The following is a 15,746-nucleotide window of genomic DNA, read 5'->3' as shown; positions in this document are numbered from 1 at the left end:
TGTAGATTAGTACACATACATATAGTATATCTCATAGCTCTGTCCTCTAAGAACACTGAACAAGTGGCACCCCAGTAACAACAGGCACACCTAGCATCCAGATCTTAAACTCAAAATACCATTCTGTAATAAAAGGAACCAAGGTTTCTTGGGAAAAATACAAGATAAGCCTGATGCACCTAAGGGCTAGGAGCACGTCTAAAAGCCACAGAAGTCACCCTAAAAGAGTTCCCAATGGCCAAAGCTGGTATAATTTGGGCAACAGAATAATAATAGCATTAAATTATACACCTAAGAATAAAATAAGTGTCCATGAATTGGAACTGATATATAAAAATAGAAGGGACAAACCTTCCTTACAGAAGAATTCCAATTAATGAAGAATGAGGAAAATGAAAAAGTACCTGTAGAATACCACAGCAGTAGTTACTGCAGGCAGCTCTGATGAATGCTAAAATTAGAGAGCAGAAACAGGATACTGGCAAAGCCTCAAAGTTATCTACCCTCAAAATATTTAGCAATTACTGTGGTGGTTTTAATATATAATATATATCCATAAATTGTTTAATACTCCTCCATCCAGGAAGTGGAGTATAATTCCCCTCCCCTTGAGTGTGGGTTGGACTTAGTGGCTTCCTGCTAACGAACAGCATATGGAAAGGGAAAAATACCTTTCCAGTGAAGAAACCTGGCATGTATCCCCCATATGATGTGATGAGACGAGCACTTCACTTCTGTGACATTCTCGCCCCAAAACCCAAAACCCCAGTCTAATCATGAGAAAACAACAGACAAACTGATACTGAGGAACACCCTATAAAACTGACCAGTAGTGGAAAAGTATTAAAAGACTAGGAAAGAATTCTTGGTCATACATTGGATGAGATAAAGGAGATTTAACAAGTAAAAGCAATGTTGTATCCTAGTTCAGACAATGGAATGGAAAATTTTATTAGTGAGAAAAAGAAATGGTGAAATACAATTAAAATATGGAGATTGGTTGAAGCATTTGATCAGTGTTTACGTCTTAGTTTAATAAAATATACCTTCGTTAGGCCTGACCTGTGGTGGCGCAGTGGATAAAGCGTCGACCTGGAATGCTGAGGTTGCCGGTTTGAAACCCTGGGCTTGCCTGGTCAAGGCACATATGAGAGTTGATGCTTCCAGCTCCTCCTCCCTTGTCTCTCCTCTCTCTCTCTCTGTCTCTCCCTCTCCTCTCTAAAATGAATAAAAATAAATAAATAAATAAATAAATAAATAAATAAATAAATAAAATATACCTTCATTATGTTAAGACATTAACATTAGGGGACACAAGGTGAAGGGTATATGGCAGTGGTACTTAAACAGAGCAAGTTTACCCCATGGGGGCATTTGGCAATGTCTGGAGACATTTACTTTTTTTTTTTTTTGCTAGAGGGAGAGACAGAGAGAAAGATGAGAAGTATCAACTTGTAGTTTTAACACTTTAGTTGTTGTTCATTGACCAGGGGGTTCCAGCCAAGCCAGCAACCATGGGATCATGTCAATAATCCCACGCTCAAGCTGGCAACCCCACACTCAAGTTGGTGAACCTGTGCTCAAGCCAAGGAGCCCATGCTCAAGCTGGTGACCTCAGGGTCTTGAGTCTGGGACCTCAGCCTCCCAGGTCAACGCTCTATCCAAAGTACCACCACTGGTCAGGCTGGAGACATTTTCAGTTGTTACTAGTGGAAGGATGGTACTGGCGTCCAGTAGATAGAGGCCAGGGGTGCTACTTAACACTCTATGGCACAGAGCAATTCCGACAACAAAGGATTATCCAGTCTTAAACGTCAATAGTGCTGAGTTTGAGAAACAATGGCCTAAGGGAACTCTATGTACTATCTGTACAACTCTTCTGTAAATCTAAAATTTTAAAAGCAAAATGTTAAAAATAGATACCAGAGCAATCATTTCTCATCAATACCCTGCTCTAAGACACCAGTTTCTCTCAGCTGAATTTTTAAGAGCTTCCTAATTGGCCTTCTTGTTTTACTCTTTACCTACTTACACTACTTTCAACATAGTAGCAGCAGGTACCTGATCATGTGTCATTCCTTTGCTCAAAACCCTAATGGTTCTCATCTCAGAGTGTGAACACCCACACCCTTAAAATGGCCTATAGGCTCCTATGTGTTCTGGACCCAGTTATCTCTCTGACTTCACCACCTTATACACTTCCAGTCATTCTAGTCCACACACTGGCCTCCCAGAGGTCTGAGAATAAACCAAGTGCAGTTCTTCTTTAGGGCCAATGCAAAACATTTCTGTGCCCCCTTACTTTCTTCAAATCTTTGCTCACCTCTCTCCAAGTCCTTCCCAATCATCCTCTTTAAAATGCACATACCCCTGACATTCCTGTCCCTCTCTCCTACTTTATTTTTCTCCACATTATCTATTACCTTCTAATACAGTGATCCCCAACCCCCGGGCCGCGGACCGGTACCGGTCCGTGGGCCATTTGGTACCAGTCCGCAGAAAAAGAATAAATAACTTACATTATTTCCGTTTTATTTATATTGAAGTCTGAACGATGTTTTATTTTTTTTAAATGACCAGATTCCCTCTGTACTCCGTCTAAGACTCACTCTTGACGCTTGTCTCATAAGTTCGACAATTATATTTAAGAATACCAGTTTTTACACCAGTCACATAATTTTATTTTGTGCATTTATCCGTCCTACCCTAAAGGCCGGTCCATGAAAATATCTTCTGACATTAAACTGGTCCGTGGCCCAAAAAAGGTTGGAGACCACTGTTCTAAAATAGTATAGCAATAACTTTTATCAACTGATTGTCAGCACCAATTAAACACCAAAAGGAATCCCCAATTTGGACTGCAGTTAAAAAAAACTTTACTCAGTGCAAAACAGCTCAATTGTGATAGGAACAGCTAAGAAAACAGCACAGCTGTGAGGCAGCCCTGGGGCCAGGACTCTCTCCAGTTCTGCTCTGCTTCTTGCCCATCTGCTCTGGCCTGTGCTCTCGTGCTCTGCTGTGTTCCGGGGAAACATCTTCAGTGTTTCAGCTCAGCCAGGAAGATGCAGTCTTCAGTCTCTGGTGGAAAGGGAATGTGCACTCTTATATGGACTCATGTGGTTTTTATGGATAAAAATCCCCACCCTCAGTCCCTGACTGGTCTATCTTCCTACAAATGAGGACTAAAAACCCTCACAGCTTGACCGATCCAAAAGGCATAGTGTTGATTGGTCAGAATGAAGTCACTGGTTAGTCAGAGCTGTGCAGTTTCAATTGGAAGGGGGAAAGCCTATTGGTTGAAATAGGACTCCAGAAACTCAAGGGCTGCTCAGATGGCAGTAATAGCACAGGCAGGTCGCTTGGTGCAGGCTTCTCCCCAAAATGTAGTTTGTGTGAGAGCCCCCCGCCCCTGCCACATGCAGAAATGGCTGCTAGGCTCTTGTTTGGTCATTTGTTTGTGAGGGAGGGTGGGTTGGTTGATTGTTTGAGCCCAGTTAATCACTAGGAGCACTTTTTAGGTATCTTCTTTCTCAGCGTTCACATTTTCTTATTTTGATGTCTGTCTCACCCTCTTTAGAATGTAAGTTCCATGAGGGCAGTGGTTCTTGTCTGTTGGGTTCACTGTTACTGTTATATTATAACCTCTGCACCTATAACAATGCCTGGCACATATTTATTGTCCAGCAAACATTTGTTAAACGAATTCTATGTATCTGAAAGCCAAAATTAAATATCCTGGTGTTATTTCTACCACATTCCATCATTACTATATTTTCTCTCCTTATTTAAGCAAATTCGGTTTGGAGAAGATAGAAGGGCTTTGGATCCTGGCTCCATCACTTGATAGTGTTTGTCTCTAGACATGTTAATCCTCAGTTTCTTCATCTGAAGAAGAATGACAAAGGAAGGACTATAAGGTTAATAACCTTTTAGAGATAATGTCATGATGAGAAATAAGGCACCAAAGTGTCTAGCACCAAGAAATACTCTATAAATAAAAGCTAATATTATTGCTTCCTCCTCACAAGTGAGCTCTTCAGCTTCACACTAACCTCTAGCCTTTCATGCCCTTCATTTTCCTGATTTAATTACCCTTTCCAGTCTTCCTGCTCATGATCTAGGCTGGACTCCACAGTTCTTCATTTCAGGCAATCTTCATCTTCAATATCATTAATTCCCTCAACCAACTGTTCTTCAAATACTTCTACCAAGCAGGAATCTGTAAAGTAGTGGTAAACAGCCTAGGCCCCAGCTGTTCATCTTACAATCAAGGAAAATAAGCAGTACCTACCTTATGAGTCCTTGTGAGTTTCTTCAGTTACACCCAGGGTAAACACTGCTAGAGGATGCCAACCACACAACTGGTACAAGGTCTACAACCTCTAACAGATCCTCAATACTGCCTAACAGTCCCTTTTTATTTTCCTAGTCATGCAGTCTACACCCATGCCTCTCTCCCACTCCACTTGCTTGAAAGCTGTTATAAACTTATACTCTTTTTAAGACTCCGTCCGTATTCCACCATGTTCCCCTTCACTCATAGCAAGTACTCAAAACTAATAGACAATTCATTCTCCTTCCTGTCAGTTATTTACAAACTTATTGACACTGTCTCCAGTTTCACCTTCCTTTCTGCTCACTGGAAAAGAAACACTACTTCCTACCCAAGGCCAATTTCTCTACCTATGCATTGGAACCCATCCCCTCCTATTACCTCCAAATCCTCAGCTCGATCCATCACCTGTTTCCCCCTCTCCCTCTCCCATTCTCTCCCTTTGCAGGTTCAATTTCTCCCCTTCACTGGTTCTTTCGAATCCCACATAAACATGCCCCAAACTCTTAACTTAAAAACAGGGGAAGCAGGTAAAGGTTTCTAAATCTCCTGCATCTCCCACCCTCCACCTATGCTCTTTCTTTTCAGTCTTTTGTTGAAAATACTGTATTCCAGTCAATTAGCTACACTTCTAACTTGTTATTCACTTTTCCACCCCTTCAAATGACATCTTAATCAAGTCTTTATCTTACTTGGTCTTTTCATGGCAGGAAACAATGCTGACCACTCCTAGTCCATGTGTTATTCTCCCTCAGTTTCTATGTCAAATCTCTCATAGTTTCCCTTTTTCCTCTTTGATATATCTGACACAGATAGCTGGCTTCTCTTCACTTGCCTGCCCCATTCAGTAGCTCACAACAGATATGTGGAAATCATCCTAAATCTTCATTCTATTCAACTCCATAATCTGATTATTTACTCCGTTCTGTTGATAATACTTCCTAAATCTCTCATACATTTAACCCCCTCTTCTACATCCCTCATCATGTCTCACCATGAATGGCTTCCTCACTGGTCTTGCTTCCAGTTTCGCCCCTCTATCCAGAATTCACTCACAGCCAATGATAGGTCTAAGATACAAACCTGATTCTATCACAGTATAATTTTTCCCCACTAAATTTCACAGCCTTCAAGATAAAATGAAAGCTCCTTAGCTCCTTAGTTCACAAGGCATCAGTGATTTGGTTTCTTTTTTTTTTTTTTTTTTTAATTTTTTCTTTATTTTTTATTTATTCATTTTAGACAGGAGAGGGAGAGACAGAGAGAGAGGAGAGACAGAGAGAGAGAAGGGGGGAGGAGCTGGAAGCATCAACTCCCATATGTGCCTTGACCAGGCAAGCCCAGGGTTTCGAACCGGCAACCTCAGCATTTCCAGGTCAACGCTTTATCCACTGCGCCACCACAGGTCAGGCGTGATTTGGTTTCTTACCAATTTATCAGCCCCTGTTCTAAAACTGTGCTGTTCACCTGCGGCTACTGAATACCCAGTCCTTGAATGCAACTAGTCCAAATTGAGACGTTGTATAAACATAAAAACATACCAGATTCTGAGGACTTAGTATTAAAAAGCAAACATCAACTATCTCAGTAATACTTTAAGTTGATCGTATGTTGAAATGATGTATCAAGTTAAATAAAATACATTACTAAAATTAACCTTTTACTTTTAATGTAGTTACTAAAAGTAACTTAAATACATATGTGACTGTACATTTGACTTATACTTTTATAGGACAGCACTGGTCTAAAATGACCTTTCCCTCTTCCTGACCCTACGTAACTCCTATGTATTTTTGAAGATTAACTCAAGTATCCCACTACGATGTATTTCAGGACATTTCCCTACCCCCAAGACCCCAAGTCCTGGTCAAGTACCCCTCCTCTTCTCTGCTTCCATCCATAAGAGTCTGCTTATCAATGTCATAGAACACACCAAGTTGTAATTATTATCAGTTGTCTTCTACTAAACTATATGCTCCTTATAAAAAGGGATATAATTCTACATATACTCAGGGCCTACCACCATGTCCACCTCTTAAAAGGCACTCAAAATATTTGTCAAACAAATGTGAACTATCTAATCCTGGACTGAAAGTTACTAGAATTTCCCCAAGGAAAACAAACCAGCAATGAAGAAGCCTAGACAGTCCCAAGAGCTCTCTAGTAATGAAAGGACTGGGGTGGCAGTGGAGAGTAGAAATTACAGTAGAGAACAGCAATGAGAAAATAAAGCTTGGGGTGGTGAACACACAATATACAGATGATGTATTACAGCAGTGGTCCCCAACCTTTTTTGGGCCACAGACTGGTTTAATGTCAGAAAATATTTTCACGGACCGGCCTTTAGGGTGTCATATGACCGAGACAAGCGTCAAGATTGAGTCTTAGATGGATCTAACAGAGGGAATCTGGTCATTTTTAAAAAATAAAACATCGTTCAGACTTCAATATAAATAAAACGGAAATAATGTAAGTTATTTATTCTTTCTCTGCGGACCGGTACCAAATGGCCCACGGACTGGTACTGGTCCACAGCCCGGGGGTTGGGAACCACTGTATTACAGAACTCTGCACTGGAAACCTACATAATTTTATTAACCAATGTCACCCCAATAAATTCCTTTAAATAAAAAAAAGAAAAAAATAAAGTTTATCACATACACACATGCCTCTCATCTGGAAAAGAGAAATCTGCAGCAGTGATAAGGACCCATGAATTCACACTTGGCATGCCAGGGGCCACAGTTTGGTTCCTAAATTACTTGAACAACCCTTCCAAAAAAAACAGTATGATTTCACAGGTTCTGACACAAACAGGTAGAGCCCAGCACCTGTCTCACTCAAACAGCATATCATTACAGTTAAATATCTCTCTCATGAAAAAATACTAGTCTCATGATGCTTCACCATGGAGCAATTTAATAGAGTTATGTGAAATGTGCCAGAGCATGAATTTATAGCTGATGCTTATTTGGCAAATGTTGGCACAGCTGTATGTTAAAAAACATGTACACAAATAAGCAAATAAAAGTTTTTTATCTTTTTTTTTTGTATTTTTCTGAAGCTGGAAATGGGGAGAGACAGTCAGACAGACTCCCGCATGCACCCGACAGGGATCCACCCAGCATGCCCACCAGGGGGCGACGCTCTGCCCACCAGGGGGCGATACTCTGCCCCTCCAGGGCGTCGCTCTGTTGCGACCAGAGCCACTCTAGCACCTGGGGCAGAGGCCAAGGAGCCACCCCCAGCGCCCGGGCCATCTTTGCTCCAATGGAGCCTCGCTGTGGGAGGGGAAGAGAGAGACAGAGAGGAAGGAGAAGGGGAGGGGTGGAGAAGCAGATGGGCGCTTCTCCTGTGTGCCCTGGCCAGGAATCGAACCCGGGACTTCTGCACGCCAGGCCGACGCTCTACCACTGAGCCAACCGACCAGGGCCGCAAATAAAAGTTTTTAAGCTCTCAGATACTTACATTACCATAAATGTGCAAAGATAAATGTTTATATGACTACACATAAAAACACAACCCAAGAACAATTTCTTAATATGATTGTTGGGAACAGTTACGAAGTGGCATTATTTCTTTATGATCCTCAGAGCAGACTCTTAATGAATTCCAACAGAATGTTAATGGGGTACAAAAATTATCAAGAAATTTTCTCTGTACAGTCACTAAATAAAATGAATAGTCATGGTATCGTAGCAGTTCAAAGCAATCTTAACATTTCCTTTCACCAAAACTTTTCTTCTCATCCTGGAACCCAGCCAAACACAAATGTCATCCCCCTTAATGGGGGGTAGGTGATGGAGAGGGAGACCTCACATCAAAAACTTTAAAGAAGCCTGACCAGGCGGTGGCGCAGTGGATAAAGCGTCAGACTGGGATGCAGAGGACCCAGGTTCGAGACCCCAAGGTCGCCAGCTTGAGTGCGGGCTCATCTGGTTTGACCAAAAGCCCACCAACTTGAACCCAAGGTCGCAGACTCCAGCAAAGGGTTACTCAGTCTGCTGAAGGCCCGCAGTCAAGGCACATATTTGAAAGCAATCAATAAATAACTAAGGTGTTGCAACGCATAATGAAAAACTAATAATTGATGCTTCTCATCTCTCTCTGTTCCTGTCTGTCTGTCCCTGTCTATCTTTCTCTCTGACTCACTCTCTGTCTCTGTAAAAAACAAACAAATAAATAAAATTTAAAAATATATATCATGCAAAAAAAACCCAACTTTAAAGAAAATAATCTGACATTTTTTTCCTCACCTAATATACTCATGTTAGTCTCCAAAATAAAGGCATGATAAACTATTTCCTCCACCTCTTCACTCCTGACAGCTATGGAAAGATGTTTGTTTTTTCACATAGCTTGTGCATTGGTCATAGCCAAAACTTACCAGCAATGGTAGGAACTGCTTCCATTGTTAGCTGCTAATGTCTGCGCTAAGGCTACAACTCCCCATCTGAAGCCAAGAAAATGTGCCATACCTGCCATTACAGTTTACTAAACGAGTCACCGAAGGGAAGCGCCCGGCACTTGAAAAAATAATTACGGTAGACGGAATTGAGCTGTCTGGAAACGCTGAGACTACAGGAGAAGCCATAGTGTAGAGGGGGATCCCAGGCTGCTAGTGCTTTCACCATCACGCTGCAGAGAGCAGTAAGGGTTCTTCGACAACACACACTGACTGCTACATCATTCCATTTATCAGGAAAAAAAGACTTTACGCCTCAAGAAAAATCAGTAGGTGGGCACTGAACAGAATCCTCAAATCGGATGGAAAGCAACTCCAATTTAGCTAAAAGCTGACACACATCACCCAATCGCCTAAAAAATAGCCTTTATGTAAGTCTCCAAAGATTTCACTCCACGCATACTCTTAACACGTTTCACGGAGGCAGGAGAAAAATGCATTAGGTTTTCTACAGCAAAGCCAATAAAGATGAAATCTAATTTTCCTTTAACTCAACACCAGCCTTCCTACAGCTCCATTCCATGACGCTCAAACTCCTACTCTGGGACCTCAAAAATAACGACGATTGAAAGAAAGTAGCATCTCAGGGTGGGAGTGACCCTCCTCCCCGCTGCTCACGGCAGTCTCCAAGGCTGTCACAGGAAGAAAGGCGAAAGCAGCTGTCCAACGGGCAGTGCGGGCTGCGGGGACGAGGGGGGCGCAGGGGTGACGGGGGCGGCGGCGCAGCCGGCAGGTCCTCGGACCGGTCAAGGGCGCTGGGGAAGCGCACGGACCCACGGACCAGGCGCCTCAGCAGACTCCCCACACCACCCGGTCGCAGCCCGCAGCCAACAAGCGAAGAGGGCCGGGCTCCGTCTGCGCCGGGGGCTCCGGGTGCTGGGGGTGCGAGGCCGGACGCCGCGCAGACTTAGCGGGAGCGTGAGGAGCCTTTCCCGCCTCGCCCTCCCTGCGCCGGCTCCCCCAGCCTGCGCTTCCCCGCAGCCTCCCGGCCGCGCCCGGGCCGTCCCCAGGCGCCACGGCCAACTTTCCCTCCTCTGGGGGGCGCCGGGCTGCCGGGGCCGCGCCGGAGGAAGAGAAGACGGCGGCGGGAGCTGGGGAAGGCGGTGCAGCGCGGGGCGGCAAGGTCCGGGGACTCAGGGGCGCGGGGTGGCGGGAGCGGGAGAGCTCGCACCCGCCGGCCGCCCCAGCCCCCGCGTCTCCCCGCGCCCGCCGGGTCAGCGCCCTCACCCCGCGACGACCCGGTCCCACAGCCCGGCGCGAAAGCAAAGAACGGATCCGACGCAGGCAGCCCTGCAGACCGTTATCTGAGGGGCGAACATGCTGCCGAGGTGACTACCATCTGCCGCCGTCCCGTCCCCTACCTGGTCACCGTGGCCACAGCAGCCGAGCTACTGACACAAGTAACTAACTCCTCGACCTCGCCGCGTCGAGCGCGCACTCCCGGCCGCCAGGCCGCCCGGCGCCCTCCGCCCGTGCGCCCCGCCCACCCGCGCGCGCGCACTGCACAGCTCCTGAAGGAACGAGCGTGCACGCGCACGCGACTCTCCTTCCGCTTCGCGGAAGCAGTCGTTGGGCTCCGCCTCTCGCGTTCCTACCCCAATGGGGTGAAACCTAGCGGGCTTCTGATTGGCTCAGGAGGGCGAGACGACTAGAACCTGGGGCGAGGCGGAGGGAAACTTCAGTTCAATCAAGTTCCTGAGAAGGGAAATTCTGTGTTGGCCCGTTTGGGTGTTAATATTTGGATCTGTTGACTGAGTTTGCCGACCACTGCCCTTGACCCTCGGTCAGCCTGCCGCGGAACACAGAACTTGCGTTCTCAGAGGCGCCAGTAGACAGTAGTCGCCAATGTCAGTCCCAATATTCCCCGAAGGCCTACAGCAGTGAAAAACACTACATCCCCCAGAAGGCTCTGCGAACGTGACACTCGCTTGCGTGATCACGCAGGCCTCTTTGCCGCATTGGGACAAAATAATCCCTTCGTTTCTCTGGAGGGGTCAGGCGTAATATTGCGCTCTTCTCACCGAAACGAGTCTGTGTTATTGCGGTAACAGAAGGTGGTTAAGAGAGTAAATAAACGGAAAGAAAGGACATTTAAAAAAAATGAAGCACTGCGGAGGAATTTATGTCCAGTTGTGAGACGCCGACGAAGAGTGAATGCGTCTAAGAGGGAGCTCAAAGAATTGTCCTCTATGCACTGCCGGCTTCTGTCATCAGCAGGTCAGTAAGCTAGGAGACGTTGCAGCGCACGTGCCTTCCACTCTTTTGCTGTTGTTAATTGGTTTGTCTCCATTTGAGGCCGACTGAATGGAGGCCTCTGACTTCCGTTTGGGGGAGGGGAGGAAGGCCGCCCTCGCGGAGGTGGTGACACAACTCATTTCCTTTAAGGCGTGGTGATGTTGCACGGTGGCCCACCCACTTCCTGTGCTGGCTCGGGTTGGAAGAGGTAGTGCTTGGTGCCATTTGCGCCGACCATGTTGTACCGTTTGAGGGATTGTGTTTCTGAAAAGTTTGGTTGCTGCACCTATTTGTGCTGCTGATAACAACCCTGCATGCAGTCAGAATGTTCGTGCGGTTTTAACGTGCAACATGGACAATTTTCTCTTCGGCAGCATTTTCTTAATTCGTTCTTCAAAGAAGTCCAAACCCCTTATTAAAAATTCTATGTGAAATGGCACATTTTCAGGTGTGGCCCGTAATTGCCAACTACTGCTACTCACACCATCCCGTGCCCGCCAGTTAGGTGGTGTGTGGGGGTGTGTGTGCGCGCGCGTTAGAAGGTTTATTCATCACCTTAATTTTTACAATGAGCTGTTTTTCAGTGAATTAATTGGGTGACATTGGTTAATAAAATTATATAGGTTTTACAGTTCTATGATACATCACCTGTATGTTATATTGTGTGTTTACCACCCCAAGTCAAGTCTTCCTCCATCGCCATGTATCCCTCTTTACTCTTTTACACCTCGCCCCCTGTGCCCCCTCTCTCCCCGTCTCTCCCTCCCTCTCCCTCTCCCTCTCCCCTGTAATCACTATACTGTTGTCTGTGTCTATGAGTTATTTTTTTATTTTGCTTAATCCTTTAACTTTTCCACCCATCTAAGCAAGGCCTTCTGTTACAGTAATATAGTGTTATAGTAACTAAATAAATAGAAATATAGAAAAATATGGAAGATATATAGAAATAAGTTAGGATATAATGTTAAAAGTCCTCTGGGTGGGAATTAATCTAATGTGTACAGATATGATAGACACAGTGTGTGTGCAAAGTTATATATAGATAAAAAGTGGCTTCCCTAGGAACACCTTAAAAATGGCTTGATATGACATTTCTGTAGATTAACATAAAAAGGGCTTCCTGCTAGAACTCCCAAAAAGGTGGTTTGATGTGATAATCTAAGGTACTAAAGCAAAGGGAGCCCCTTCCTGCAGTAGTCACCCAGACTCCAACATTGAACATGGACTGTCTCCATGCTTCTCTGACCAAGGATAACTGAGAGGAGCATGCCAACAGGGCCCCATTAAGCTGTACCCAGGCACGCCTTAAGGATTTGTGAGTAATAAACTGCCTGTGTGATTCTTGCTACTAGTGTGTCGGTCATGTCTTTCCTCCGGTGGCAATTGGTCTCGGAACAAGTAAGTACAATTCCTCATAGCCACCTCAAGAGTAGTCTTGGAGAGATGACATCAGAGTAATGGCAGGGTAGGAAGCGATACCAATAAATCTCCCCCAAAACTCAACAAGATCTTCAACCAGAAACAGAAAAACCTATCCTTGGAGCCTCCAGATGTTTCGCAATACACCCAAAGGTATGGTCGAGCGAAAAATTGGCTAAATATATAACCAAACCCCGAAGGAAATAGGGAGTAAGAAATGCTCCGCCTTCCTCACTAACCTAAACAGGGTAGCTTTCACTGGGAACTGTGAATATAGAAACTGAGGCGGGCAAAGGAGGTGAATAGATCCAGGCCGCGGCACAAACGACCGAACCAGGCTGTGGCATGGAGATTCAAGCCGAGGAAAAACTGTTGCTGTGGCAACCCGGGCAATACAAGCTAATACTCGCGCCAAACCCAGACAAAGAAAGACAAGCGGGGCAGCCATTTTCCCCAATCCCCTGGTCGGCGCGCGCAGATAGTGGGCGAGAAATTTCTTCCAAAGCCCCGGGAGTCCGCGCCCGTGTTGTCCCAAAGAGAGGCAGAGGCAGAGGCCTTTGTGTGGGCTGAAAGCGGAATCTCCGGGCAGCCCCAGCGCCCTGGGAAAGCTGCTCACGGGAGGGAGCGAGAACTAATTCCAACGGTGGAACTTTTCCGTGCTGGTGGGGGAAACGCGGCCGGCCTGATATCCTGGCCTGCGCGCGCAAATAGTGAGCGAGAGATTCCTCCGAGTGCCTCGGCAGTGCGCACCCGTGTTATCGCACAGAGGGGCAGAGTCAGGGGCTTTTGTGTGGGCCAAAGCGGAATCTCGGGCCGCCCCAGCGCCTTGCAAAAGCCGCGCATGGGGACGGAGCGAGAGCCAATTCCAGCGCTGAAACTTTTCCATGCAGTTGGGGGTTTCACTCAGAGTGTGAGACTGCCGGCCTGATATCCTGGTCTGCGCGCGCAGATAGTGAGCGAGAGTTTCCTCCAAGCGCCCCGGGAGTGGGCGCCCGCCTGTGTTACCGGACAGCGTGGCAGAGCCAGAGGTCTTTGAGTGGGCGGAAGCCCCGCCTGATTATGCTAGCAGTTCTGACTGACTAAGCCTTACCCAGAGCCCTGTGCTGAGTGGAAATAGAGTGGGGAGTTGCCAGCTCTTTGAGCCTCTTACTATCCAGGCAGAGGCAGCAGCAACCCCATAGCCGGATTATCAGGCTACTAATTGAGGAAGGAAAGACTAGGAGAAAGGCTCCAGGAACACGGACTCTCACTGTCGGAGCCTATAAATGCTAATGAGCCTCTACTGCCAACAAGACTAAAGCACAATACATGACATCGCCATAGAGACTTATCAACTGCAAACCTCTACCTGAGCGTGCCAAAGGGGCAGAACCTGGGGTACAAAGTCACCGACCAGGAAGAGGGAGAGAAAAGAAAAAGTAAGAAGATAACCTCTCAAAATCAAGAATAATCTGCAGACTTTATAACCTATCCCATTTTATTATATTTGTTTGTTTGTTTCTCTTCATTCTTGATTTTTTTTTTTCCTCCTCCAATTTGGCCGATTAACTCTCTGCCGGTCTTACTCTCTCCTCTCCTTGAACTACACTACCCATAAGTGTTACATCTCCCAATATCTTTTCTTTCTTCTTCCTTTCTCTCTATGAGGGTTGCACTCCAAAACCCTTAACTCTTTCTCTCTCTCTCTCTCTCTCTCTCTCTTCTCTTTTTCCTTTTTTCTTCTTTTAGTGGTTCTCTTTTTTTTTCTCTCTCTCTGTTTCTTTTCTCCCTCTATATTAGTTTCTTCCTTTCTCCTTTACATCTCCTCTCATTCAAACCTCAATAACAAACAAATTATCTTATCTGGGACTCAAACTTATGTTTGTGGCATTTTGGGGGGTTTTTACTTCACCTTTTTAACTCACTAGCAGTGCTCCCATCCCTGGCTCTCCATTTTATCTAGTTCTTGTACCACGAAATACAATAGTAATTTTTTAATTTGTCCCCCCATTTTTCTGTTTCCCTCTTATTCCTCTCATCATAACTCTTAGTCAACCAACACCTAAAAGCAAATCATTTTATTCTTGACCCAAATTTTTTTCTTATTTGCTTTTTGTGGGTCCATACCCCCTTCTTTTTTCTTTCTTTCCCCCCCCCCTTTATTACTTTTCCCCAATTCAGGCCCTCCATTACAGGCATTGTTATAATTCACAGTTCCACAAGATTTTCTCAAGAAAGAGGGGAAAGGAGAGGAGAGGAAAAAAGGAGGGGGGGGAATAATTTCCTTTTTTTTTAATTTTTATTTTATTTTATTTTTCTTTATTTCATTATTAATTTTTCTAAAAAAACCAACTCTTCGATTTTTTATTTTTTAAACTGTTTATTCTTTATTAAATCTCATTAATACTATCAACAAAACCACCCTCAGATGCCATTAAGGAAGTGAAAATCGAATATCATAGATACAAAAGAAAGAGAGGTAACACAGCTAGATGAGGAAAAATCTATGGAGAAAAAATTTAATATATTGGAAACCTTGGAGCTAAATGACAGAGAATTTAAGATAGAAATTCTAAAAATACTCAGAGATATACAAGAAAACACAGAAAGGCAATTTAGGGAGCTCAGAAAACAACTCAATGAACACAAAGAATATATTTCCAAGGAACTTGAAACTATAAAAACAAATCAAACAGGGATGAAAAACTCAATTCACGAGCTGAAAAATGAAGTAACAAGCTTAGCTAATAGAACAGGTCAGATAGAAGACAGGATTAGTGAAATAGAAGACAAGCAACTTGAGGCACAACAGAGAGAAGAAGAAAGAGACTCAAAAATTTAAAAAAATGAGATAGCCCTACAAGAATTATCTGACTCCATCAAAAAGAATAACATAAGAATAATAGGTATATCAGAGGGAGAAGAGAGAGAAAATGGAATGGAGACCATACTCAAACAAATAATAGATGAGAACTTCCCAAGCCTGTGGAAAGAACTAAAGCCTCAAATTCAAGAAGCAAACAGAACTCCGAGTTTTCTTAACCCCAACAAACCTACTCCAAGGCATATCATAATGAAATTGGCACAAACCAACGGCAAAGAAAAAATTCTCAAGGCAGCCAGGGAAAAGAATACAACATATAAAGGAAGGCCCATTAGATTATCATCAGATTTCTCAGCAGAAACTCTACAAGCTAGAAGAGAGTGGACCCCAATATTTAAAGTCCTCAAAGAGGAACTTTCAGCCACGAATACTATACCCATCAAAGCTATCCTTCAAATATGAAGGAGAAATAAAAACATTCACAGATAGAG

General features: G+C 44.6%; 2 protein-coding genes across 13 annotated transcripts in view; one reads left to right on the top strand and one right to left on the bottom strand.

The window, feature by feature from the left end:
• Positions 1-10,277, bottom strand: part of PEAK1 (pseudopodium enriched atypical kinase 1) — a 264,660-nt gene extending 254,383 nt beyond the window's left edge. For 5 of the 7 annotated variants that reach the window (XM_066342890.1, XM_066342885.1, XM_066342894.1 and 2 more), the window contains exon 1: positions 10,160-10,277. The gene's annotated coding sequence lies outside the window, so the exon portion shown is untranslated. Of the gene's footprint in view, positions 1-1,062; positions 1,219-10,159 lie in introns of all 7 variants that reach the window. The other 2 variants (XM_066342886.1, XM_066342891.1) reach the window with 2 other exon arrangements.
• Positions 10,278-10,742: 465 nt separating this feature from the next.
• HMG20A (high mobility group 20A) overlaps positions 10,743-15,746 on the top strand; it is a 99,234-nt gene continuing 94,230 nt past the window's right edge. For all 6 annotated transcript variants that reach the window (XM_066341761.1, XM_066341758.1, XM_066341759.1 and 3 more), the window contains exon 1: positions 10,743-11,015. The gene's annotated coding sequence lies outside the window, so the exon portion shown is untranslated. The remainder of the gene's footprint in view (positions 11,016-15,746) is intronic.

Source organism: Saccopteryx leptura, chromosome 6, assembly GCF_036850995.1.
Source record: "Saccopteryx leptura isolate mSacLep1 chromosome 6, mSacLep1_pri_phased_curated, whole genome shotgun sequence".
Lineage (NCBI taxonomy): Eukaryota > Metazoa > Chordata > Mammalia > Chiroptera > Emballonuridae > Saccopteryx > Saccopteryx leptura.
This window is presented reverse-complemented; position numbering and strand designations above follow the sequence as displayed.